This window comes from Carettochelys insculpta, chromosome 20 (assembly GCF_033958435.1).
Source record: "Carettochelys insculpta isolate YL-2023 chromosome 20, ASM3395843v1, whole genome shotgun sequence".
In the NCBI taxonomy this organism is placed as follows: Eukaryota; Metazoa; Chordata; order Testudines; family Carettochelyidae; genus Carettochelys; species Carettochelys insculpta.
In genome coordinates, this window is record NC_134156.1 from 22,594,676 (window position 1) to 22,611,786 (window position 17,111).

Here is a 17,111-nt window from a genome sequence, read left to right on the forward strand (position 1 = left end):
TACGAAAAGGTTCTGAACTGGTAGGGTGGTTAAATATTGGAATAAATTGCCTAGGGAGGTTGTGAAATCTCCATCACTGGAGATATTTAAAAGCAGATTAGACAGACATCTATCAGGGATGCTCTAGGTGGTACTTGGTCCTGCTGTGAGAGGAGAAGACTGGATTTGATGACCTCTTAGGGTCTCTTCCAGTTCTAGTGTTCTATGATTATATGAAAGTAAAGCCATGTGTAGTTACCACCATTACGGGTTATCGGTTCAACTTGACCAAGATTCTCCAGTGCTAAAAGCATGAATCTTTATCTCTTGAGAAAAAGGAGCAATGTCTCTGTTTCTTTCCATCCTTTTCTCCCTCCACGCAGCAGTGGTGGAATTCCATCATTAAAATAATTGCAGGATGAAATGGAGAAATTTTGCCTTGAATGAAATTCAGCCCTATGAATAGAGAGAGATTTCAGTAAGTTAGAAGTGGCATAACACAATACATGGAAACACATCTAATGTATTTCATCTCTTTAAAGACTCTCAGCGATGGACTTGAGAGCTAATAGACTTTTCATCTTACAGTATTGAAAATGATTATATATATCCCTGCTTTGACATTAATGAGGATCAAATGCATGCATCAGAGAGCAAATTTTGGCCCATAGCTATTTTCATTTGCAGCTGTCTTCACCCTAGGCTTAATGTTTAAAACAGCCCAGAGTAGTGATGGTGTCTGAAGGAAATTCTGTTCAGAAAGAGAAAATAGTTTTTCATTTGGCTTTATTACATTGTTTGACAAAATTATAACATGCAACTGGTTCAAATGCCAGGGAGACTGTGATTTTTAACAGGCCTAAAAAAAGCAGGTTTGAAGTTGCAAAAAAGATTGGTACGGCAGCAAAAGTCAGCAGTGTCATGAATTTATTACCCAGGGATTGAAGGCAAATGTTTAATGCGTTAGACACACTACTCAATGAAAATCCATACTGCTGAAAGTCTGCGTATTTTTATGCAACCCACAGCTGAAGACTGTTTCTTTTTGATGGATTCCCAGCAACAAATAGATAATTCCCTTTCTGAAAATGAACTGTGACAAACAATAGATGCACAATACAATGTCTCACTGCTTCCCCAAAGGGCAGAAAACCTCAAATTAAAATAAAGTTGTATTTTTGGTCAAGTCTAGTAAAAGGGTGAATTTGGCTAGAAACTCAGAAGAATGACTGCAGATGGTCTGAACCTGTTGTCCCATCACTGGAGACAACACTTCTATTTGTTTAAAAGCCAAGAGAGTGGAAGGTAAATATCACTCTAGATTTTTCAAGGAAATAAACTTACATTCAGATGCTTTCCAGGGGCCTATGCCAGCCAAGCTCCTGAGTGGGCAAGCTGGTGTGGCAAACATGGAAACTTGGGAGGGATTTTAGATGAGGAATGGGGTTCCTTCCATTTAGTTATGTCTCTGGGCCTTGTAGCATATGTGAATGATAAGCAATCTACTGCTGTGACTTGCCTAGTATGTGCTATTGTTTTTTAACCAGAAAGAAAAAAATTCTAGCAACATTACAGGTTCCTTACTAAATGAAGAAGGTAAAATTGTTAATAATTACATGGCAGTTTTTAATAAATATTTCTGGTCTGCAATTGGAAATAAGCAGGATGGAGTGTATATATCACATAAGGACAAAATACTTTTAGTACATTAGTAACCAATGAGGCTATTAAACAATATGCATTAGGAATAAACATTTTTAAACCAGCAGCAGGCCCAGATAATTTGACTTAAAGAGTCTCGAAAGAGCTGGCTGAGTTGAGCTTTGGAATGCCATTAATTTTTAATAAATGCAGAGAATATTTCAGAAAAATGGAAGAGTGCAAATATTGTGCCAATACTCAAAAGGAGCAAACAGATGACCCACGTAACGATGGCTACATCTGCACTAGAGAGTTTTGTAGACAAAACTCGCAGAGCGTCTACATCCAAAATGTGTTTTGTAGACAGAAACAGGACAAAAAAGCTCTGGGAGGCCCTTTTGTCAGCAGAGCGGATCAAAAGATCAATCTGATTCTACGTGTAGATGCGATCTGTTGACAGAAGTTTTGTAGGATCATCTCTTCCAACAGCATCTTCTGTAGACAGATGCTTCTAGTGTAAATGTAACCTATTAGTATAAGGGTAAGTGGATAGAAATGTAGTTGCCTGTCATATACAAGAGATCAGTCTAGAAAACCAAATGGCCCCATCTAATCTTAAATTCTATGAATGAGTGTAATGGTTTGCCTCTGTATCTGGCTGAAAGTTCTCAGAGCATAATAGGTTATTTAAATTCATCACATTAGTATTTGCAAGCCCATATTTTATACCATGGTCTATAGAAGATGGCCTATACACAGTTGATCCTAATGTTTATTTGAAGCTGGGCTAGATGTATTGGAAGAAGGCAGTGTAGATATTTTTCTTCATAGACTTATAAACAGAATCATATCCAAATACCAGATCTGAACTCAAACATTAGCTCTTTTGAATAGTAACAGAGAGGAAGCCGTGCTAGTCTATACACTATCAAAACAAAAAGCAGTCAAGGAGCACTTTAAAGACTAGCAAAATAGTTTATTAGGTGAGCTTTTGTGAGACAGACCCACTTCTTCAGACCATAGCCAGACCAGAACAGACTCAAGTCTGTTGAGTCTTGAGTCTGTTCTGGTCTGGCTATGATCCGAAGAAGTGGGTCTGTCCTACGAAAGCTCACCTAATAAACTATTTTGCTAGTCTTTAAAGTGCTCCTTGACTGCTTTTTGGTTTTTTAGCTCTTTTGTGTGCCTTTCAGCCAAAGTACTGTCCAAAATCTATGAGACCAAGGAGTCCCCTGAGTTGCGTGTGTGTGTGTTTGTTAGCACTTGGTGTTAAACTAAACTTTGAAAGGAAATAGAATGCATGTCACAAACTGAAGGTAGCTTGGAAGAATGATGGAAGAGATGTTCTTGGAGCCAACTTTTTGCCTTTCAGGATATGAAGGATGACACTCAGCAATTTGCATTTATTACATACTGCAGGGTGAACCTCTCTAATCTGGCATCCTCAGGACCTGGCCAGTGCCAGGTGAAAGAATTTGTCAGACTATGGGAGGTCATTATTGTCTAGCAGCATTATCAACACAGCCACTGTTACTGGGCTCTTAGCAGACATTTGGAGTAAATTACAGCTAAATAACAGCTCAGAACACTGAGAACAAGGTCCGGTGGCTGTAAACAAACTTTATGGGACTGTGGGAAACTTGGCCAAACCAACGATATGTGGTCTTCTGGCAAACTGAAATCATGCCAGACTATGAATGTTGCCAGACAAGACAGTTCCAGATTAGAGAGGTTCAACCGGTAGTCCCTTTCGGAAACAGTCTCCTGCAGGTGTCTATATCATTCATGTATCTACAAAGGGAAAAGAAAATCTAGTAGCAATTTTGTTTTCCCCTTCCCTGGATTAATTTTTGAATACAATGCACCAGAGGTTTGGGGGGGTTGGGTTTTTTTTTGTTTTTTTTTTCCAGAAAAGAACCCCATGATAGATTACAAACAGGGAATTGATCTGAACCCTAAGGGTAGACGTCTAACATGTTCTCTCTAAACAAGCGAACTCTCCCTATTCACTTCTGCTGCATAGTCATTACCATGTCAATATGTTTATATATTACTTCAGGATGTCTTGTTCACCAAAGCAAAGCAGAGTGATCTAGTGAGAATCAGGACACCTGATTTCTGTTCCCACCCCTGCCTCTGATCAGCATTCTTAACCTCTCTCTATTCCTGAGTCAACACCAATCGTTTACCTGCCTTTTTCTTTTTAAATCATCTTTTCCCTGAAAAGCATGCTGTCTCTCACGACATGTATGTACAGCACTCAATACAATGAGCAGACTAATCTAGTGCCTCAGGCAGGAGCATGCAAAATGTGGCCCGTGAGCCACATTTGACCCACCAAGCCACTGGGTCTGGCTCACCATCCTGGCCTGAGGGTCAGCGGGAGCTTTGCGCAGGGTCCCTGCCTGCCACATCCCTGCACACTGCTCAAAGGTGGCCACTCTAAGACCCATTATTGTATGTTTAGGGAGTTTAAAGTGTTCCCCTCCAGGATGGTGTATTCCATTTCTTGCTATCAGATTTATGTTATGTCCATTCCTCCTTTCCTGCAGGGACTATCTAGTTTGTCCAGTGTACATGGCAGAGGAGCATTGCTGGCACAGGATAGCAAAAATCATATTAGTGCATGTGCATGTGTGTGATCCCCTGATGGTGTGGCTCAAATTTTCCCAGGTTTACTGGATGCAGGGCTCAAGCCAATTTGGTTATATTATTAAAAGCACCCCCAAGATACTGAACGCGGCCCTTCTTGGTGTCAGCTGCCAGTGGGAGAAGGGCTACAATAATAAAATGTAACAGTGTGTAGAAAGGCAAGTTTGGTTCTTCTAACCGGGATACTGTATCATGCTTTCAGTTATGGAGCATCCTGAAATTCAGAGGTAGAGCAGTGAATCTGAAATCTTTATCACCATCTCACTCTCCTGGCCCTATCCCAGGATGAGTGAACCTTTTTCCTTCTTCATTTAAACGTTAAGCATTTTACTTCATTTTCCTTTTCGCTAAGCTTTCGGAAAGGGGAGCTTTCCTCTCTCGAAAACTAATAGCCTGTATTTTCTCCTTGCACATCATGCTGAAAAATGGATTTCTGCATCTGTGGGCAAGCCAGTTGAGTTAGAGTTGCACATCTTCTTGGCTTATTTTGATTAAAGGAAGCGTAGGGGAAACCCGGGCTACCCTAAAAATGTGATTAATGACTATGTTTAAAATGAAAGTATGACTTTACTGTGTGCAGCATCAGAGTGGACACAAGAATATGTTGCAGATGCTTCAGGTGGATGATATTTGGGTTAAAAACACATGTGCATTCCACACAGTTTGTAACCTTAGTTGGAAACATCATTATCAGAGTGTAATTAGTACTGATGTCACCGCTAGATTATTGGGATGGTTTTTTTTCATTTTCTTTACTGAATAGACAGTATTTCAGAACCAGATAATAGAAATACACTTGAATAAAGCTGGTCTAATAACACACACACATACGCACATGCACACACACTCAACTAACTATTGGTGAAAAAAGACATAAGTGAAGGAAGTTCCCCTTTCTAAAAGAAAAGAGAAGTACATGTCTCCTGTCTTCCTCACGGACTCATAGTGCCACAGTCCTGATATCCAAAACGCTGGTATTTCTGCTCCAAGGATGCCACACAGCTGTGTTGAGGTGCCTTGGTTCTGCGACTGCATGCAGCTCTGCCGTTGAGCCTTGATGTTGACTTGCAGCACCCCAAGTGTTTCAATTCTGAGTCATCAGCTGTGCAGTTCCCTCCAGGAAAGACCCAGAAATAGGCTAGCATGGAGAGTGTTTCACATCTCTGTTACCTCTACAGAAAAGGACTGTTCCATCTATCTTGCTATTTCATTTTACTTGTCAGCGATCCCTCTGCTGTGAGGGCCTGGTGTGTTTACGCACTGAGAGACATAAGCATGGAAGCTCTTTTTAGTTTGGAACCTCAAAAATGCTTGCCTAAGCACCTGGTGTGGGTTTTTGCAGCTCTCCACTCCAGTTTCCTGTTCGAGCCAGTCAATAGAATAAAGCTTGGGCTTTAGAGCTGCCCCTTTAAATCACGCATCACGAAAGCAGGCTCAGGGATGCAAACTAAGAAAGCAAATAAACCACCAGTGTCTATAGAAACTCTTGAAGATTTATGGCTGCTCTATGGGATCACAAAATCCCAGGCCAAGATTACTCCATATTCATTCCATGCTGCTGGTGGTGCCAGGATGGCAGTGCGGATGGATGCAGCCTGACCACAGACATCTGTGCCAGCCATTCAGCGGGCAGAGGCAGGGGGCAGGGGCCTCGCATTCCCAAGCCGTAGTGTGGCTGAACAGAATCAAGCCAGTTTGCAGGGGTCACACATGAACTGCAGCTGTCTGTAAACTAGCTGTTTCACTGATGATTTACAGGGGCTTGGCTCCTTTGCTGTCTGTGCCAAAAATTAATTAGTTAATTAATTAATTAAATAATTAATTAATTAAGTACTTAAAGTGAAATTCTGTGTGGCAGTGAGACCTGCTGGCACCTCTGTAGATGGTCTGTCCAGCAGGCAGCATATTCTAAATTCTTCTTGACCCCCTCAGGGAAATAAGGACTTTTTCCCCAAACTTACCACATCAGTTATGCCAGTACAAGTGGAGGGGCTTCCCCTGACATCCGACTGCACACCACAGTGCCCCAGGTATACTGAGGTAGAGCGTGGCCCCGTGCAACAGTGAGCAAAGTGGGGGGCGGGCTCCCTCAGGGAGGGTGAACTTTTGCAAGGGGGTGCAGCAAGATCAGCTACTGAGTCTCAGGCTCATCCATCTCAGTCAGGGTGGATGTGGCTCATTATCAGCAGTTAACGTGAAGTTGTGAACATCAAGAGAGGAGAAATCAAATCAGTTCATTCATGGGGGACGTGGTCCATTATCAGCCCCTAACTGAATAGATCCTGTCAGCTCTGACCCTCCCCTTTACTGACACTCCCTCTTGAAATCCTCCTCTGAAACATCCCACTCATGCATCTGACAAAGCGGGTCTTTGCCCATCACAAAAGCTTATGCTCCAAAATATCTGTTAGTCTGTAAGATGCCATGGGACTTCTCAATGTTTTTAATAACTTCAAGTTTGGTAACCATGGATATTGCTTTCCTTGGTTTCTTGGCCTTAGTGACAGCTGCTGAAGAAACTTTTTCACACCTAGGTCCCATGATGACCACAAATAACAAAGATATCTGAAGACTGGTATCACTCTCACTGAAGATAACATGAATGCAACAAAGTGCACGAACCAACTGGGAAGAGCTGGGTGGCTGAGGGAAATGAGTCAGCCTCAGACTGCGTTCTGCCATATTCCTCCATGTTCGTTACTTAAGAAGAGGACACTCAGACGAAGGTTGGCTCTTTGTAGTGCAAATAAGTTCATAAATTGAAAAATAGGTATAACTTTATGTTATTTGCTCCAGTGAAAATTCATAATTCAACAGTTTGTAAGTCAAGGGATAGGTGTATTCAAATTTATATACCGATTTGTAAACTTTATACATGCTGCAAGCTTACTTTCTTTCATGAGCTGAAAGGTTGTTTTTTCATATGAACATAATCAAAATTTTTGTCAGTTTGGATTACATTAAACGGGTTGGGGGGTGGGAACAGCTGCTAACTGCAGGGACGAAAAATAGAGCCTGACATAAAAAGTTTCCTCATCCCTGGGCTAGTGTATAGGCCACTGGACTGAGACACCCAAAACCTGCGTGCACTTCCTGGATCTTCCACTGGTTTTCTGGGAGACTTTCAGACAGTCACCTCACCACCTCATGACTCAGTTTTCCCATCTATAAAATGGGGAGGAATGTAAGGTTACGGACTTCTTTTGTGTAGCACTTTGAGATCTATAGATGAAATGCTGGCTTCTGTTTTGCAGCTGTATGATCTAATGGTGAGAGAGCAGAGAACCAGCAGCCTGGCATATCTGGATTCACCTTCCTATTCCAGTCACTAACAGGCTATGACACCTGGGGGAAATCATATGAATTTCAGCCCAGCTGGAGAGGAACAGAAGGCAGGCACTGAGAACTAGTGGGTGAGGTTTCCTAGGCCCAGTGGGTGCTGTAGGCCAGGATGGAGTCACACGAGCATTCATTATGTGGCCTGGGAGTAAAGACGGTAGAACTTAATTGCATTGGCAGAGCTGTTGGACATAACAATACAGAAATAGCAGGGGCATATTGAAGGTCAGGTGAATTAGTGTACGTGTGGTGATCAATGCTCAGATATACAGGAATTAAATTAATATGAAAGTAAAAGCTGTGACAGTGACATTGCATTAACTCACTGAAGCAACTAGAAGACGAGGCGTGCTCATGCACTGGGAAATGAGAAAAGATTTTGCAAACCCAAAGTACAGTTCTACAACTTATCAGAGTCCCTAAAGCGGGCTGTCCTGTGTTTGTATAGTTAGTCCTGGAAGCCTTTCATGTGCCATTCTGTATCACAAAGGAAATACTTGCTCACTGTCTTGATGCCCGATCTAAAGAAGCCTGTAACATATTTCCAGTGGCAACATGAAAATGTCTGCAGGGGCTGCAACAGTCTGGCAAGAAAACACACTGAGCCGGACTCATGGAGTTGCTGCATGGTGGATCAGGGCAACGTGTGCATGTGCTACGAAAAAGAGAAAACAAAATCCATCCTTGGATGACAAAGCTTTGTCCCACTTGCATACAAACTCATACGGACTGCATAGATCCAAGCACTGCTGTTTAGAAGTGCCTTGATTTCCATTGGTCCACTCTTCCGTTATCATCTTCTTTAACTACAGGAAGGGAGATAGGTTCAGATTCTAAGTCTGGAACGGTCTAACAGAGAGAGACACAATGGGAGAAGTCACAGGGAAGATTCGGGAAAGCCAGACAATGGAGTGAACAAAAAAGGTTGAATAAGATGCCTACTGCCACCTCCTAGACCTGGAACCCTTGGGCAGGGCTCGTACCCAAGAACAGTTGGAAGAAAAACCATGTCATCTGCGGCCTGTTTTCCTTTCTCCTAATCTGCAACCAGAGGAGACCTCGGACAATGGTTAGACAGCTCTGTGCATTTTGCCCCAGGGACTGATTAAACTTAATCATTATATAAGTACAAGTGAATTGTGTTCCAGTCATTGTGTACGAATATCTACATATTTGCATGCAGTCTCTTCAAGGACATAGTATTTCAAGGAATCTGACAGAGCTGCCAAGCTAGAAAAACACTGTTCCTTTGCAAAGGATCCAAATGATCATTTGCAGTTCAGCATCAGAATAGTCCTCCCAGTGTGGTGCTCAGATTATTATATTAGGGATATCTGGGATGTTGAACCTACCTTCTTACCTACAGGAAAGATTCCTCCCATCTGGGTGATGTCATATTATTGGTTGCTTTATAGATGAGATCTTGTTTGCAAGCATTCACTCAATACACTTGTCAGTCTATCAGATGTTAGACTATTATACAGGTTGAGCCTCTCTAATCCAGCACCCTCTGGATCTGTCCAGTGCTGGACGAGAGAATATGCGGACCACAGGAGGTCAATATTGTCTAGCAGCATTACTAAGCTTTCCACTGCTTACTGGGCTCTGAAAAGACATGTGGGGTAAATTACAGCAAAGCAGCAGCAGAGACCACTGAGAGCCAGGAGTGGCGGCTGGAAACAAACCTTATGGGATCATGGGAAACTTGGCCACACCCATGGTAAGTGGTCATCCCTCTAACTAAAATCACACCGTATAAGGAATGTTGGCAGATGAAAGAATTCCGGATTACAGAGGTTCGACCTGTATATGATATATTAGATAACAACAATGGTTAATTTATAAGGAGTCATAAATATATGAAGTACATTAAAAAAGCGTATTCCTCAATGTACTTAACCAGTCTTCATACATGCCTCACCATGGATTTAGCCTCACAACACCTCTGAAGTTGGGGTGGTATTATCCCCATTTTACAGATGGAAACTAAGGCACAGGAAGATGAAGTGACCTGCCCAGATTCACAATGCGAGACTGGTACTGAGCCAATAAGGAAGTCACACTCCTAACTCCCAGTCCAGTGCTCTGTTCACTCCTTCCACTCCCTCCAGCCAGTAAGGAACTCGCTAAGAGCTTGCTGTTTCAGAAGCAGACCTCTGAATGGCTGCTGATATGACTCAGGCTGGTCCATGGTGCTAAGGAAGCATATCTAGTCCCTCCCCAGCCTTTGGATGAGTATGTTTGTTATGCATGTGCATTATAATTCTGAGGTGCATTTATAAGGTCTTTTTTTTTTGTTTTGTTTTGTTTTGTATCCCTTTCTTTCTTGAGATGCAGAGTGGGAAGAGATGCTTATGCATTGCCTTTCGGAAGAAAAGAAAATCCCTGGTGGAATGAGTCTGGAGTCTGTGAGCTGCTTCAGAGGGTCAAAGCCAAAATAGGTGCACCCTCTTTCCTCCCTTGCCACTGGTTCCCTGAGGCAAACGGGTCTAGCTGTATTTGGCTTGTAAAAAGAGGAAGGTGAAAGTGGAAGAAAGGGAGGAAGACAGTTTTTCTTAAGTTTCGCTTATAGGTTCAGCTTCCAGTTGGGTTTGCACAGCTCTGACGATGCAGCTGCTTTTCAGCTGTCACGGACTCTGCAGTGATTCATGCTGGTGAAAACCAGCCTTGCTGTGCAGAAGGAGAAACTGGAATACTAGCGTGGAGTAGACACAAGGTGGAGATGCAGCCTGGCTCATCTCCTACTGAGCTCACCCACCCCGCCTATCCCATTCCCACCCTTGGCACACAGGCTCTTCCTTTCGTGTTGTGGGATTCTTTTCACACAGAAGTCTGAGGTCAGGGCCCATTCGGCTGGGATCCTGCCCAGTTCCCATTCACCTCCTTTCACCCATTCTGTCAGCTCGAAGGAGCTACTCACTCTCCCTCTGGGCGCAGAATGAAACCACAAGAGGCATGAAACACAAAACCCTGGCTGGCCTGGGTTGAAACATTTAATTATCTCTCCGGCAGACTTCAAAGGGAGTCTCTGTTCGTTTATGGCATCTTCTCGCATCTTGCTATCAGTTTCAGGGTGTTCATTCTCCCTCCTCCTGTTTTGTTCTAACCGTGTCCAAGAAGTGTTTCTGAAAAGCACCACCTGCAAGACATGGCATGATCCCATCTCCTTCGGAAGAAAAGGATTTGCCTTCCCATGATACCTTTCTTGGAATCAGGTACAAACAGACCAATTCCATCCTGGGTACAGCTCTCTTGACTTAAGCTGAATTATCGCGAGGGGGATTATGGCCCTTTGAACAACTGCTGGGCTGGGCTAAAGGAGTCATAATCAAGGCCGGCCCAGGAAGCAGACACAGTCATCCTGTCCATTGGATGGTTCAGTGTGTTTGCCTTGGGCCCCACACTTTGGGCGATGCTGCACTTCAGGGGGAGGTGGGGCCCTGGGACAGAGATGACTGGTGTAGCGATTGCAGGGGCAGGAATGGACAAGTGCCCCTGGCCTGCCCCTCCCTTTCCTTGCTCTGCCCATGCCCCATCATTTCCCTGCCATGCCCTTCCATCTCCCAACCCTGGTCCTCCCATGCCACACCCCTTTCTCACCCATGTCCCTCCCCTCCTGTCCCAGCTCCGCCCTTGCCCCACCTCTCCCTGTTCCCACCTGTTTTTTCCTGGGGAAGCTTCTGGTGGGTGGGTACAGGGGCAGTCCCGCCCCCTTCCTCTGGAGCAGCGCAACCTAGCAGTAGCGCTTTTGGGCCACACCACTGCGGGAGAGGGACAGGACTCCCCCATACTCATCACAAGCAGCACAGCGCTCATGGTGAGAGCAGGAGGGGGCAACAAATACCGGAGTTGCATGTGGCCCCCGATACACCCCCATGCATTGCATATGGACCCCCATACAGACAGCAGTCCCTGAAGAGGCAGCAAAGCTGGCTTCATTGGCTCCCAAGTTATATGCCTCCTCCCAGCATAGGACACGTCAAACATTTGTGCACTGAAACTTGTGACAGAGTAGTGTTGTTGGGGCAGGGCCTTCGGATAAGGAAGGGTGTGCCCAGAGGTTTCTGTTCCCTCCCGTTTGACAGGAAGCCTTTCCAAGCCACCGTAAATTGGAACCACTTCTGGAGGGCACTGCCAGGCCTGAGTGCCGAGTCTAGAAATCAGGAATCGATCAGCTGGCAACAAAACCCTTCTCCCTCTTTGCCATCCTCTCCTAAGCTGTACCACTCTTCAACAGGGACAGACAGAGCAAAGGGTGAAAGGAGCTCTGACTGAGCTCTGTAAATGCATTAATAGGGTAAAGAGCAGGCAGGGAAAAGAGCTATTTAACTGAAAGAACAAGGTTGTCACAGAAGCAAATGGGTATGAACGGGTCATGGATAAATTTAGTCTGGGGGACAGGCGACAGTTTCAAATTGTCAGAGGAGAGAAGTTCTGGAACATTCTCCCCACACAACTGGTGGGATGCAGACAACCTAAGTAGTTTTAAGAAGAAGGGTAAGTCTGTGAAAGAGATTATCTGACAGGATTGGCCTGCAATAGATGGGAATCTGGATCTGATGTCCCAAGAGGACCCTTCCAGTCTTCCAGATTCCTCATCACATATTGGCTGCATTTTTTCAACCTCCCTCTAATAAATTCAAATGGCAAAAGAGGAGTATTTGCCTTGCTGAAGACTGAAGCCCTTTTAAAACTTGCCTCTTGACTTATAGTTTGTGGAAATCTCTCTTCAACTGACCCTGGAAGACCACCCAGGGTTATTTCATCCAACGGTCCATCTTCTAAAAACCCACTGCGACAAGGTGTGTTAACCTCTGAGGTAGATTCGCAATTGCAGCCCAGGCTGACGACAGCAACTCTTCTCCCTTGCGACCTTCTTCCTCACACATTGAGGCTTTCATCTGGCTCTGGAGATATTTTGCCGAGCTAAATGTCACCAGAATAAAGAGGAGGGACCGCACCTTTGTGAAACCAAATAAATAGGTTGTGTTGGCACCGGTGAGGATTTTCCCCAGCCCTTTAAAATAAAAACGTGTTTTTGGAACGCGTCTACCCGGATAACTCATGTCTTCATCAACAGAACAAATTTGTCTTTAAGAAAGAGAGCACAGTGAGTAAGAAAAATATTGTGGTCCAGCAAATGACGTACAGGTCTGCGGAGTAATTACAGCACCTATAATCCTTCTGCTATTTGAATGGAAAAGGGGGGGAGCTATTCAGAGTTCATTGGAATTTAAGGTAGCTCAGTCAAATTATTTCCTCCCCCTGCCCCCTCCTGTTGGTTGGAGGTGTAGAGTGAATTCCTCTCCCCCACCTCTGACCTCAAGAAGAAGAGATTTAATTTTGACCGAAAGTAGAACAAAGAGCTCATTTTTGTATTATTAAATCACAGAGTTTTATAAAAAAATTCATCTGGTTTCTGATGATGTTGTGGAAAGCCCAGGTAGACAGACAGTGGTCAGGTTAGCTGAAGATGCACCAAATTCAATTTGGACATTGGTTCTTCGATTCCAAAGTCCAGAAGGAACCCTCTGGATCACTGTTTCCAACCTCCTGCATAGCCCAGGCCATAGACCTGCCCCTGATGTGATGTCTGTTTGAACAAAAGCCTATTTTAGGGGGAAAAATATCCAAACTTGATTTGCAAATTGTCAGAGTGGAAATGCAGGCTTCATTCTCCTGCAGCCCAAGGACTCTGTGTCCCTCCCCTCAAGTCTTAATTTGGTGTCTTGTGTGAGGTTTTTCATGCTTATAAATATGGATTTACAAATCCTTTCAAATATTATTTTAAAAAATACCAATACCCGCCCCATTACCATGCTGTGGGGCCACATCTGGGAGAACAGTCCTTTCCCATAAAACTGTGTGACAATTTTTCATGTGGACAGAGTTTAAAAGGAAAATATAATAAAATGTGCCTGTCACTGAGCTTTCTGGGCATTCAGTCAAACACAGGAGAGCAGCACATTGACCAATGTCAGCTAAATTACACTTCTTCAGCATCACCTCAATGTCCCCCACTGTCAGTCTTCACTGGCAAAAGGTTCGGACACGAACTTTACACCTGACAGTCAATGAACTCTGTGTTTTCTGGACCACAGGAGAAGCAATTCCAGAGCCAGAGGTTCTTCCTTCATGATGATATATCCTTTGCCAATGCCAACATCTTCCCTACTACGAAAGTGTGCCTGTGTGAGGAGAGCACAGCTTAAGGCTGTGTCTACACTAGCCGGCTACTTTGAAGTAGCTGGCGCAACGTCGAAACAGCACGCGTCGCGTCTACATGCGCCATGCACTAGTTCGATGTTGAAATCAACGTTCGGTGGCAAGACATCGAAATCGCTATTCCTATCTGAAGATGGGAACAGCACCCTACTTCGACATTCAATGTCAAAGTAGGGCTTGTGTAGATGATCTGCGTCCGCTATGTCGAAATAGCGGGGTCCTCCAGGACAACCATCAGCTGAGGGGTTGAGAGACGCTCTGTCCAGCCCCTGCGGGGCTCTATGGTTGCCGCATGCAGCAGCCCTTAGCCCAGGGCTTCAGGCTGCTGCTGCTGCTGCAGCTGGGGGTCCATGCTGTGTGCACGGAGTCTGCAACCAGTTGTCAGCTCTGTGGACCTCGTGCTGTGCAGGCTGAGTGTGTCTGGGAGGGGCCCTTTAAGGGAGCAGCTTGCTCTTGCCCCAGCAGGGCTAGTCCAGCCTGTGACCCTGTCCGCAGGCTTTTCTGGCTCCTTATTTCAACAGAGAGCGCTTGTGTGTGTGGACGCTCCGCGTTTCCTTCCAGGGCAGCTCCTTTCGACGTTCCCCATGTCTACTTCGTTGCTGAACGTCGACGGCACCAGCCTTGGAGGACGTGTAGACAATAACCGTCAAAGTAGCCCATTTTGATGTTCTTACTTCGAAATAGACTACTTCGACGTAGTGTGCTAGTGTAGACGTAACCTTTGTGATTGAAAACCTTAGGGTCAAATCTCGGGTCCACTAACCTCAATGACAACAATGTGCCTCGCTAATTTTTTCCATCCACATGTGGATTATTTCCATCCACGTGCAGAATAAATTTTGTTATGTGCACCAAGGCAGGTGTTGAATGTGCACCATCGGCAGAAACAAAATATTTACCTGTGGGCACTCTGCTAATCATCTGGGCAGCCTGGAATCTCTCCTGAGTGGCTGCACAAGCACACAGCTGACAGGGAACACTAGTGTCAGCCTTGCTGTTGACTTTAGTGGATGTATCTGTATTTCAGGGGGAAAAAAACAGTCTGAAGTAGGAAGTCTCAATACCCAGATCTATCTACTCTAGTTTCTGGGCCATGTAGAAGGCTCAAAATCAGGGTAGCTATTTGGTGACCTACATTAAATGATTTATTTGAAGTCCTGTTTCTAGAAAACAAGTGTCCACATCACAGGTTGTTCACAACACATAGTCCTAGGATCACAGTGACATTTTGAGGTCTTTGACTCCCATAGAATAGAAGTTTGGGAGACTCTTCACAGAAGAGCCCTGGCTGGTATCAGCCTCTGTTCTGATCAAAAGAGAGTGAGCCAGAGGCTGAGATTTTCAAAGTTGTTTCAGGGAATGGAATACCCAGGTCCCACTGGAAACCAGGCAAATGGGTGCATGCTGTCATGTAGGCACATTTATGCCTATTTAAAATGGCTTAAATTGGTTTAAACTGATTTAAAAGTGCCCAGACAGGGCTGTGTACTCATTTAATAAAAGCAGTTGAAAAAACCCAGCTTGAGTAAACCATGCAACTTTGCATGTAGCCCACATCTGAGATTTCCTTTTGCCACCGCCTTGGCTTAGTTCTCTTTTTGACCCAGGGGCAAGGAGAAAGGGAAAAAGGAAAAGTTATTGACTTGTTCCTATAACAATAATACTAGAGGTCATTATGTGAAATTCATAGGTTGGAGGTTTAAAACAAACAAAAGGAAATATTTCTTCATGCAGCACATGGTCAACCTGTGGAACTCCCTGCCACAGGGTGTTGTGAACACCAAGACATTAACAGGGTTCAAAAAAGAGCTAGATAAATTCTTGGAGGATAAGTCCATAAATACTTGTTAACCAGGATGGGTAGAAATAGCATCGCTAGACTCTATTCCTCAGCGGCTGGAAATGGGTAACCAGGGAGGGATCCCTTGATAATTGCCTGTTCTGTTCACTCCCTCTGGGGTATCTGACATTGGCAATTGCCAGGAGACAAGAGACTGGGCTCGATGGACCTTTGGGCTGACCCATTATGGCTGTTCTTTTGTTCTTATGCCATCCTGCACCCAAGTACTGGAGAGACAAGGTAGATGAGTCAATGCCTTTTGTTGGCAACAGGGACAAGGTCTCAAGCTTAGTCTGGTTACCGCCTTCTCCTCTGACACTCTATCCTGATATCCTCCTGCCAGGTGAAATTCTATGGTGTGAACCTAGCAGCCAGCAGCTGCTGTGCCTATGGTTCAGGAGGTCAGCAACCTTTCCAAGGCAGCATGCTGAAATTTGACCTTTTGATCTCTATGTATGGTTCAGGCGCCGGGGATCCTTTGTACAGTCACTAATAGTCACACTTAGAACAGCTTCATTAATAAATAAATAAAGATGCAGAGCTTTGCGTTTAGGCAGTGGTTGGTAGCATTAGCTGGTCTTTTGTTCATCCACAGGCAGCCTGGCTTTGAGCAAGCTCCCAGCTGCATAGGGGAGGAGAGGCGAGGCTGAGTTCCTGCCTTGCATGCTGATGAAAATTAGCTCCCATGCCACTCTTGCCACCTGTGCCGGGGGTTGTTGACCCATGGCCTAGCTACTATCTAGGACAACTTCTCTGCATTGCACAAGGTGGAACCAGAGTACACAAGGAAACCTGACACTAACTAGGCTGTGCTCACTCGTGCTAGTTTCATGCCAAACCAAGACCCCTGTTCATCCAAAGACTCACAAAAGTCCATGGAGATTGGATAGGATCTGGGCTGAGTTGCAAACAGTCACACGATGGTTGGTATTGACACCAGATAAATTTGTGGAGCAGCTTTGTGCAGATGAGAAATAGCCTCAGAGGGAAGATAAGTAGACCAGGGTCTGAGATGCAGCATCCGCACATCCCAGGGGCATCACAATAGCAGATCTGAGGTTCAAATCCAGGTATCCTAGCTGCCACTTCCTTGCTCAAATCACTTTGCACTTGGGAAGTTGTTCAAACCTGAAACTCATAGCAAACCTACATATCAAAGTGTGGGGAAAAGCTTGCATGAATTCCTGCAAAGTGAGTGTGGCCTACCACTAATTCCCTGCCCACTTTCTCAGTGAGAACAACTTTCACAGTGGAGTCCATTAAATGAGAAGCAACACACAGATAGCCTACGCCCTCAGGAGCTCAAGTGTTCCACAGGAAGCCTTAATCAGGGAGCAAAAGTGAGGAGTTGTGAGTTCCTTGCTGTAAACAAGTTAAACATTATTAAACACACACATGTCTCTTTAAGGAGATGAAATTGATTGAGTGTGTTTAT